The sequence below is a fragment of the Psammomys obesus genome, unplaced genomic scaffold, assembly GCF_907164565.1.
Source record: "Psammomys obesus unplaced genomic scaffold, mPsaObe1.curated_primary_1811, whole genome shotgun sequence".
In the NCBI taxonomy this organism is placed as follows: Eukaryota; Metazoa; Chordata; class Mammalia; order Rodentia; family Muridae; genus Psammomys; species Psammomys obesus.
Genome location: NW_026596962.1, coordinates 6251218 through 6262465, shown reverse-complemented (window position 1 = coordinate 6262465; position 11248 = coordinate 6251218). Strand labels below are relative to the sequence as shown.

General features: G+C 41.1%; 1 long non-coding RNA gene across 1 annotated transcript; it reads right to left on the bottom strand.

Moving 5' to 3' along the window:
• Nucleotides 1–1131: 1131 nt before the first annotated feature.
• LOC129670273 (uncharacterized) lies at nucleotides 1132–11011 on the bottom strand. The gene is made up of 3 exons (XR_008719152.1): nucleotides 10723–11011; nucleotides 2637–2703; nucleotides 1132–1500 (listed from the first exon to the last, which is right to left on the bottom strand). It is a non-coding gene; the product is annotated as an uncharacterized LOC129670273 (long non-coding RNA).
• Nucleotides 11012–11248: the final 237 nt, after the last annotated feature.

Genomic DNA, 11248 nt, shown 5'->3' with positions numbered 1-11248 from the left:
TCTGAGAAAGTGCCTAGTTGTCTGATTCCCAGAGTGGTTGTACAAGTTTACATTCCCACCAGCAGTGGAGAAGGGTTCCCCTTTCTCCATACTCTCCAGCATGTGTTGTCACTTGAGTTTTTGATCTTAGCCATTCTGATAGGGAAACGACCCAGATGCCCCTCAGTTGAGGAATGGATACAGAAATTGTGGTACATTACACAATGGAATATTACTCAGCAATTAAAAACAAGGAAATCATGAAATTTGCAAACAAATGGTGGGAACTGGAAAAGATCATCCTGAGTGAGGTAACCCAGAAGCAGAAAGGCAACAGGGTATATAATTACTCATAAGTGGATATTAGACATATAATATTGGATAGACATACTAATATCTGTATACATAAAGAAACTAATCAAGAAGGAGGACTCTAGCTAAGATGCTCAATCCTCATTCAGAAAGGCAAAGAGGATGGACATCAAAAGAGGGAGAAAACAGGGAACAGGACAGGAGCCTACCACAGAGGGCCACTAAAAAGCTCTACCCTGCAGGGTATTGAAGCAGATGCTGAGGCTTATAGCCAAACTTTGGGCAGAGTACAGGGAATCTTACGAAAGAAGTAGGAAATAGTAAGACCTGAAGAAGATAGGAGAGAGCAACAAAACGAAAATATCTGGGCACAGGGGTATTTTCTGAGACTGATTTTCCAAACAAGGACCATTCATGGAGATAACCTAGAACCCCTGAACAGATGTAGCCCATGGAAGTTCAGTGTCCAAGTGTGTTTCATAGTAATGGGAACAGGAACTGTCTCTAACATGAACTGATTGGCCTGCTCTTTGATCACCCCTCTCTGGGGGAGAGGGAGTGCAGCCTTATCGGTCCACAGAGGAAGACAATGGAGCCACTCCTGATGACACCTGATAAACTAGTTTCAGAAGGAAGGGGAGGAAGACCTCCCCTACCAGTGGACTGGGGGAGGGGCATTGGTGGAGAAGGGGGAGGGAGGGTGGGATTGGGAGAAGAGGAGGGAGGGAGCTACAGCTGGGAAACAAAGAGAATAAACTGTAATGAATAAAAATAAAAATAAATGGAGACAGCAAATATCTTTACCCATTGATTTCATTGACCCAAGTGAACTAACAGAGAATTCTTTTATTAAAATAACCTCATTAACACAACAAAAACGAAACAACGACAACTACACAAAGTTGTGAACTAACAGAGGACTCTGTTATTAAAATAACCTCATTAACACAACAAAAACGAAACAACAACAACTACACAAAGTCAGAGAAGCCCCTGCTCCAGTTATTGGGAGATCCACATGAAGACCAAGATGCACATCTGCTACACACATACAGGGAGCCCAGGACCAGTCCATGCTTGCTCTTTGATTGGTGGGTCAGTTACTGTAAGGCCCCACTGGCCAAGGTTAGTTGATTCTTTAGGTCTTCTTAGAGAAGGGAGATGGGGATGAAGGTGTGCTGTGCGAACAGGAGACTAGGAGGATGGCGTCTGCAATCAGGATGTAAAGTGAATAAGTAAATAAATTTTAAAAGTTTAAAATCAAAACAAAATAAGAACAAAAAAAAGCTCATGTGACATCCCTCCTCCCCCAACACACCAGAGTGCCTTGTGCCTGAAGTGTAAATGGCTTATATTTAAAAAAAAAAAATTATCTTGGAGGTTGCAAAACCTTGCCTCCCAAATTGTCCCTGATTGGCAAATAAAGTTGACTGCACCTCAGCTGGGCAGGGGAGAGGTAGGCGGAGCCTACATTTGTGGGCTTTGTGGTGTTGCAGAAGGACCAGAAGGAGGAAAGGAAGGAGGAAAAAAGGAGCAGGCCACCATGGGTTATTTTGAAATAGAAGCAGATGGCCGGCCGGGGAGAGCATGCTCTGAGGATCGACATGATGGAGAGAAGCAGCCCGAATGGAAACATGTGTAAGGATTGATGGGAATTTTAGCTGGGGGTGAACAAGACAGTTTAGAGGGTTAATTATCTGCTCAGCCCCACTGTATCAAGGCTTATAAAAATCTAAAAAAAAAAATTCTCTTGACTAAAGTCAATGCCCATAGTGTTCATCACATTGTAAATCCTGTTTCCTTTAAAGTGATAAAGGAGGCAGCAGCTCCTGTATTCCTCTGTAGAGTGTGCTCGCTTAACAAGCTCCTTGATGGCGTAGGTGTCTGAGAGCCACAGCTGCACTGACCCCAGGCTTCCCTTGGGCCCGTCCGTCCCCACCTTTGGAAACTGCTTCTGCTGTGTCCTAACCCACACCAAACTTCCCTCTCTCATCTTGCGTTTTGCTCCCATTGTTTCTACTCAAAACAAAGCTATAAAGAATCTATATCTTTGCTTGTTAACATGACTGTTATTAATAATCAGGAATAATGTCATTACACATCATCTAAACAGCATTGTGGGTGCCACATGGGGCAATCTAGAGAGTAGATAAATTTTCTTAAACAGCAAACTTGACTATAAAATCCTGTAGAAGGTTTTTTTTTTTTAAAGAAATAATTGGGATAAACGAGAATAGCAGATAATTGTCCCATTAAAAAGCACAGCTGGCTAGAGACAGAAAAGAAAACAATATAAGGGTTTCATGCAAAAATTAACAGTGAATGTTGAGTTTCCTGAATCTTACTTCCAAACTGTGTAGCATGCTGTTTTCTTTTGGTCTTCTTATTTTCCACCTGCAGTTCGTCTTCTCACTGTGAGTGGCAGGATATTTTACTCTTAATCTTGTAGTTAATCAGTTCAGTAGAAATTTGAATTTTAGGATTGTTAGAGACTGGAGCAAACATTCAAAAGTAGGACAAGAGTGTTAAACATTTCTATCATTTACTCACGAGGTCCTTGCTCCAACTGTGGAGTGTCTGAATCCTTGCTGGCTGTGCAAGCTCACCCTGCTCTGTATTTCAGCATTCTGTGCTGTAAACATCTGAACATCCTGTCTCCTGACAATGGTTGGCTATCTAATTTCTGCTTTGCTGAGTGGTGGCAAGATTGACTCTGATAACCTGGGCTAGCATGAATCATAGAAAATTACACACGCATGTGAATCTATTTTAGAGAAGGCATTATAGAGACTAATACTTTCTATTCAAATGATTATTTGTTTGCTGTGAATAAGTGACTGTTGAGTGTTAAGCCCTAAACAGGACATCTCTAGCATCTACTTCTAGGTCCAGGGAACATCACTGAAGATGAGTGAGAAAACTGTAAGAGCTAGAGTGCTCTGAGTGTGATGGATATGGATGTGACATGGCCATTGCACACTCAGCAGCTGTGGCTATCTGAACATTGGCTACATAAAGTAGGGGGAGGAATAGTCGGAAAAGAGGAGTTGGGTGTAGGTACTGAGAAGGTAAGAGAGTAATAGGGGTAAAGTGATTACACATTTACACATGTACAAGATGATGAAATATCAACAAATTTAAAAAGTAAATAAGAATAAAAAATAAATGAAAAGAAAGAACGCCTTGTCAAGATTCCTAGACTTATTGGCTAAATTCTTACACTACAAATCATGGCCTATCCCAGGCACTGGCAAGTGGCTTCTCCCTGTAGCCACTACTGACAAATGGAGAGTTTGGAGAAGATGGGTTGTTTAGCCTTTTATCCTTTTGCAACCCCTCTGCGGAATGTAATAGTATTTTGGCTTCTCTCACTGGCAAACAATAAATGTTTGCTCCGGGAAGTTGGACATCCTAATGATAAATATTCCAACACTGAATTATAAATTGTAGCCTGCCTGGAGTGCTTGCTGTGCCAGCTGGCTTATCTTAAGCCTATGACATTTGAGTGCCTTTTGCTTTCCTTTGAACAAGTTATCTCTTAACTGTCTGTCTTACAAAGTGAAAATAAATAGCTGCTGCTCAAGCTTGCATTGTCTTTCTCAGTCAGTGAGTCATAATGAAACTCATGAGTGACATAATGACACACAAGGCAAGATGCCTGATAGGCCCTTTTAAGGTGTTAAACTTAAAGGTGATTTACTGAGAGCAAATGCTACCTTCTATTAACTTTCTGTTTTCCAGCACCTTGAGTATCCGCTTGTCTAACAAGTGAAGTGGTTTCTGTTCATTGCACTTGAAGTTTCTCCCATAGCCCCAGAGCTTACTTTGAAATAGAACGAGTGTTGTGTGGATGAGAGAAGATGAATAGCAAGACCTGTGTAGCTCTGGGATGGGGGATTCCAGCAGCTGCCCATTTACTTGTTCAGTACAGTTGCTTTTAAGAAAGATGGGATGGAAAGGCCTTCCAGTGTCAGATAATCACACTTGAGCTTCACAGTTCAGGCAGAGAGCAAAGGATATATGTTCCTGAAATCGATTCGATGTGGGTATTTGCTAAGTTTTCATGAATACTAAAAGGGAAAGTTTGGCTCGCATAAAAAATGCAGTTGCAATGGTTCCCTCGGGGGCTGGGCACTGGTGAGGTCTGCGTTATTGCTTTTTGATCTTCCATTTATCCTTTTCTGAGTATGAATAAAATATACTTTGAGATTTAACTCTAAATTAAGGAAAATTAACAATCCCTTTTGAAATACAGTTTCAGCCATGCTATTAATCTTTATAAGATAATAAACTCTTCAAATTTTAATTAGAACTCCACACTTCTGTTTCTTTCTCACTCTTAAGTGATCATTATTTATATTTTTCAAAGGGGAGAGACACACCAATTTACCTTGGCTCTTGAGTTCTAATAGTATTCCGTACATACAGCTCAATGGTAGCTATAGAGTTGAACAAGGTCTGATCATTTTTGTAGAATGCTGATCTTGGTGATAGACCACAGAGAAGGAGATCAACATGTGAAGAATGAATCCTCCAAAGCCAGAGGCTTTCTATTGTTGGCAAAGTAGTAGTGCCTTGAGCACCTTTCAGCGAAAAACATCTGGGACCTGCAATATACTGACCAGCCAGCGGAAGAAACACGCCAACATGAAGCCTGTTTTACTGCACTAGATCATCACTGAGCAGGAAGAAATGTACCTCAACTACATCTTCATGTACTTATTTTAAAATGTAGTGAGTAAAAGACAATGAAACTGGCATTCCCTGCAGTGCTAGGAATGATGGCTGTTTGACCTGTTGTTAATAATGTCAAAAATGTATAGTGTAATTGCCAAGGAGAAGGGCATGGCAAGAGTACTGAGATCCTGACAGAAAAGCATAGACATCTAATATTTTAAACTATTGGTTTTATAGCAAATTGGAATGATTAAACCATCCTTGCATTAGAGTGATGCAACTTAAAGGAGAAGAACCTATGGGGAATGACAGCAGTGACCTCACCAGCTGGGCGATGCACACCCAGAATTCAACCAGTGAGGGTGGAACTTGTGCCTGAGCACATATGGTATCCCAAGGCAAGGTTTAAAGCTTGGCCTTGGATAAGAGCTGTATATAATAACTGTGGTATAGAGCTGTCTCTAAGAAGTGTCTATAGAACTGCATATAAGAACTGTGGTATAGAACTGTCTCTAAGAACTCTGGTAAAATGCTCAAGTACACAATAAGGACATTTGCTCAACCATGCTTGTGGCAGCTTTATTCGTAATAGCCAGAACCTGGAAACAACCCAGATCTCCCTCTACAGAGGAATGCAAATTGTGGTACATTTACACAGTGGAATAGTACTCAGCAATTAAAAACAAGGAAATCATGAAATTTACAGGCAAATGGTGGAATCTGAAAAGATCATGCTGAGTAAGGTATCCCAGAAGCAGAGAGACACATATGGTATATACGTACTTATAAATGGATACTAGACCTATAAGATAGGATAAACATACTGAAATCTAGCCCACGGTAGCCCAGTATCCAAGTGGGTATCCTAGTAAGGGGAACAGGGACTATTTCTGACAGGAACTCAATGGTGGGCTCTTTGAATCTCCCCCTTCCTCTGAGGGAAGAGCAGCCCTGCTAGGCCACAGAGGAAGACTTTACAGCCAGTCCTGAAGATACCTGATAAACCAGGGTCAGATGAAAGGGAAGGAGGTCCTCCCTTATCAGTGGACTTGGAAAGGGGCATGGTAGGTGAAGAGGGAGGGAGGGTGGAATTGGGAGGGAATGAGGGAGCGGGATACAGCTGGGATATAACGTTAATAAACTATAATTAATATTAAAAAAATAAAAAAATAAAAAAGAAGCTAAGCAAGAAGGGGGTCCCTGAGTAGGATGATCAATCCTCACTTAGAAAGACAAATGGGATGGACATTGGAAGAAGGAAAAAACAAGAAACAGGACAGAAGCCTACCACAGAGGGCCTTTGAAAGACTCTACCTAGAAGTGTATCAAAGCAGATGCTGAGACTTATAACCAAACTTTTGGCAGAGTGCAGGGAATCATATGAAAGAAGAGAGAGTTAGTAAGACCTGGAGAGGACAGGAGCTCCACAAGGACCAAATATATCTGGGCACAGGGGTCTTTTCTGACACTGATTCTCCAACCAAAGACCTTTCATGGATATAACCTAGAAACCTGCTCAGATGTAGCCCATGGCAGCTCAGTATCCAAGTGGTTTCACTAGTAAGGGGAACAGGAACTGTTATGAACTCAGTAGCTGGCTCTTTGATGACCCTTCCCCCCCACCCCCGAGTGAGAAGCAGCCTTGCCAGGCCACAGAGGAGGACAATGTAGCCAGTCCTGATGAGCTATGGTCAGAGGGAAGGGGAGGAGGACCTCCCTTATCAGTGGACTTAGGGAGGGGCATGGGAGGAGATGAGGGAGGTAGGGTGGGATTGGGAGGGAATGAGCGAGGATGCTACAGCTGGGATACAAAGCAAATAAAATGTAATTAATGTAAAAAATAAAAATAAAAATTTAATTAAAAAAGAACTGTGGTAAAATATTGTCTATAAGAACTGTGGTATACTTGAGCATCTTTTGGATATATGCCTAGAGTGGTATAGCTGGATCTTGAGGAATCTCTATTCATAACTGAGATAGTGCCAGACTGATTTCCAAAGTGGTTGTACAAGTTTATATTCCCACCAGCAGTGGAGGAGGGTTCCCCTTTCTTCACAGCCTTTCCAGCATGTGTTGTCACTTGAGTTATTAATCTCAGCCATTTTGATGGGTGTCAGGTGAAATTTCAGGATCGTTTTGATTTGCATTTCCCTAATGACTAAGGAAGCTGAACATTTTTTTTAAGTGTTTCTCAGATTACTCGATTCATTGCTGTTTAACTTCTTGAGTTCTTTATATATACTGGATATTAGTCCTCTGTCAGATAAAGGGTTGGTGAAGATTCTTTCCCAATCTGTAGGCAGGCGTTTTGTTTTGATGACAGTGTCCTTTGCTTTACAGAATCTTTTCAGTTTCATGAGGTCCCATTTATTGATTGTTGCTCTTAGAGCCTGTGCTGTTGGTGTTCTGTTCAGGAAGTTGCCTCTGTGCCAATGAGTTCATGGCTCTTTCCCACCTTTTCTTCTAACAGATGTAGAGTGTCTGGTTTTATATTGAAATCTTTGATCTACTTAGACTTCAAGGACATCTGCTCAACCATGTTTGTAGCAGCTTTATTTGTAATAGCCAGAACCTGGAAATAGCCCAGATGCCCCTCAGTTGAGGAATGGATAAAAAAATTGTGGTACATATACACAATGAATATTACTCAGCCATAAAAAAAGGAAATCATGAAAATTTCAGGTAAATGGTGGAAACTGGAAAAGATCATCCTGAGTGAGGGATCCCAGAAGCAGAAAGACACACATGGTATATACACACTCATAAGTGGATACTAGACATATAACATAGGATAAACCTACTAAAATATGTACACCTAAGGAAGCTAACCAGGATGGAGAACACTGGCTAAGATGCTCAATCTCCATTCAGAAAGGCAAAGAGGATGGACATTTGAGGAGGGAAAAAACAGGGAACAGTACAGAAGCCTGCCACACAGGGCCTCTGAAAGGTTCTACCCTGCAGGGTATGGAGGCAGATGCTGAGACTCATAGCCAAACTTTTGGCAGAGTGCAGGGAATTTTATGAAAGAAGTGGGAGATAGTAAGACTTGGAGAGGACAGGAGCAACAGATCCAAAAAGTCTGGACACAGGGGTCTTTTCTGAGACTGAAACTCCAGCCAAGGAACACTCATGGAGATGGCCTGGAACCCCTGCACAGAGGTAGCCTATGACAGTTCAGAGTCCAAGTGGGCTCCACAGTAATGGAGACAGGGACTGTCTCTGACAGGAACTGATTGGCCTGCTCTTTGATCACCTCCCTCTGAGGGGGGACAGCCTTAGCAGGTCACAGAAGAAGACAATGTAGCAACTCCTGATGAGACCTGATAGACTGGGATCATAGGGAAGGGGAGGAGGACCTCCCTTATCAGTGGACTTGGGGAGGGACACAGGTGGGGAAGAGGGAGAGTGGGATTGGAAGGGGAGGAGGTAAGCAGGTACAGGGGTGATACAAAGTGAATAAACTGTAATTAATAAAATAAAAATAATTAAATTAAAAAGAACTGTAATATAGAACTGTTTATAAAAACTGTGCTACAGAACTGTATATAAGAACTGTGGTATACTACAGCTGGGATACCATGTGAATAAACTGTAATTAATATAAAAAATAAAAATTTAGTTAAAAAGAACTGTGGTATAACACGGTATAGAACTGTAGTATAGAACTCTATATAAGAACTGTGATGTAGAACTGTATAAGGACTGTCTATTACAACTGTGGGATAGAACAACCACAATCCTGGCTAACCAGAGTGTCGGTCAGGAGGATAATGTATCACAGCTCTACCTGGGATACAACCTGACTTTCAGATCATCCTATCCAAGACAAAAATTTAAAAGGCCTGGGTATCAGTATATGGCTTATTCTGCATGTGCAAGGCCCTGGGTTCTGTCTCTAGCACACACTCATACATGCATGTGCACAGGCTCACGTGTGCGTGTGCGTGCACATGCACACAAAGTTTGCCTTGACAATTTACAGCAAGCTGAGAAAAGACAGTGCACACATTCCAGATGTTCGTATTTGCAAAGGTGTTAACTTGTGCGTTACCCTAATTCTTTTGTGATATTTAAATGTGTTCATGACAACAAGAAACAAGCTTGTGAAACAGCTCTGTAACACTGCAGAGTACTGGGTAAGGAGGCTGTATGTTTAGGTCACACTCCACACATGACTGAAGCAGCAGAGATGGTTTTCTATCCCTATTTTCTCCTCATCACAACTCTTGGACAGGGCAGACTCTGAGCATGAAGCATTCACTGCTCTGCTCTCCTAGATTGTAAAGATTCTAAAACACATAAGGTATAGTTGTCTCCAACTATACCTATGCATTCCATCTATACATTTCTATAAGTGAGAGTATTTCAGCCTTGCAAGGGAACTAACTCCAGTACTAAACATTCTGAATATGAAGTTGGTACAACTCAGTGACTAAGAACGTTTAAGAAACTGTTTGCCTTTGATCAGACTGGTTCACTGTCTTCTAAAATATAACGTGTCATTTTTGCTTCTGACTCTCACAGCTTTCATCTATTTTTCATTTTGTATAGAATTTTTCACCAGCATTCTCTGTATGTTAGCACCACATTGAGTACGGTTTTTTTAAAATAAAAACAAAGGATACTTTTCCTCATTATTATTGTTAACAGGAAATGGGAGTCCAGAGAACCTCTGAAGAACTTGTATTTGGTGACCCATCTGTATATGACTTGTTTCTTAAACTAATTCTGAGTTGTCTTGGGGAAAACAGTGCATTGCCTTCCCATTCTAATAAAACATTGAAAGCATATGAACAAGGGTTGAATAAATAAGATCACTGAAAATAGTTAATCGGCCAGAAGAAAACAGGAAAGAAACTTCATGTATTTTATGGAAATAGTTTTGAAAATCATGTTTGAAATTAATGAGGCGATGTACTGACTATAGGCCATTTATATATGAACATGAATTTGTACAGAAAGAAGAAAAAAATTATGTATTTTTTAAAAGAAAGTAAGAGCAAAATTAGGCAAATTAAAGGGACAGCTGGTGAACCTCTCTTACTTGTCTCCCATTTTCTTCAATGCAATGTAACTTTTATTATTTTTCGAATAGAAAAGCTCATGTACAATCTCCCTCTTGCAAACTACATGCTGGTCTTTCTCTGTAGAGGAATCATCTCTGTACATTAGAATATTCTGTTGATAGCTGCATTTTATGTAATTTTGTGAGGTTCCAAGAGGGAAAGAAACACATGATTGATACATCATTTCATTTCCTATTTAAAGTGGTAATACCTTCTTATTTTCCTAATCCCTTTGAAGCAGAGTCAAAATGCTGAGCAGAGGCCATTAGACTCCTGTCTCCTTCCTGAATGTGACGGAGGCCTCCCGCCACTGATAGTGTACTGCATTTATTATTATTATTATTCTCCCCAGTTTTTCTGGCAATAATAAGACAATTTGCCTTTTCATTCTATAGAGATGCATTACCTAAAATGAAATGACTGACATTATCTGACCCTTTAATACCATCCAACCATATCAGGTTGACCTGTGCCTTTTTCCTTCCTCCTAGTGACTTTTCCTTTGTTGTCACTGAGACACCATTGTTAGAGCCCAGTCAACAGCGACCTCTTCTCAGGGCAGGCCAACACACATATTTCCCTCCCAGAACAGGAAACAGAGTTTACTTAGCTGTCCCATGAGGATCAGATTTTGGAGAATCATCACTAGTTTGAGTCCAATGGAGGGATTTCTCCTCTTCCTCACCTTCCAAGCTTTACCCCCGTTTTCCTCAGCTGCATTCCAGCATCTCACTGCATACAAGATTTGGGTGCAGTTCCTGGGATCATACTTCCAAGACTTCGGCGTGATTGTAGGCTGAGCCCTGCGCCTCTTACTCTGCGATCTGGCCATCTTGGCCAGCTATTAGTAAGAACTCTGCCAGGACGGCTGGCCAGAAGAACACACCTTCTTTTTGGTTCACTCGAGTTAGCTCTCACTCAGTGACCCACTCTGCTTCTTGGCTGTAAGTCTCCACTCAACTGTATGCACTGAGAGCTGAACTGTGTTGCACTGACGTCTTTTTCCTCCTGCTACACTAGTTAATAATTAAAGCTTGCTCTCTCTCTGCTTTACTACAGAGCTTGTTTTTTCCTTCCATGGTTATTACTCTTATTTCTAGGATCTCCACTTAGCATGTAAGCTTGGGCAGATGGTAGACTGTTTTGTGATCATTTCACTCCATATTTTAGGAAAAATTTAAAGGTTTCTCTGAGAACCAATGTAATATCCA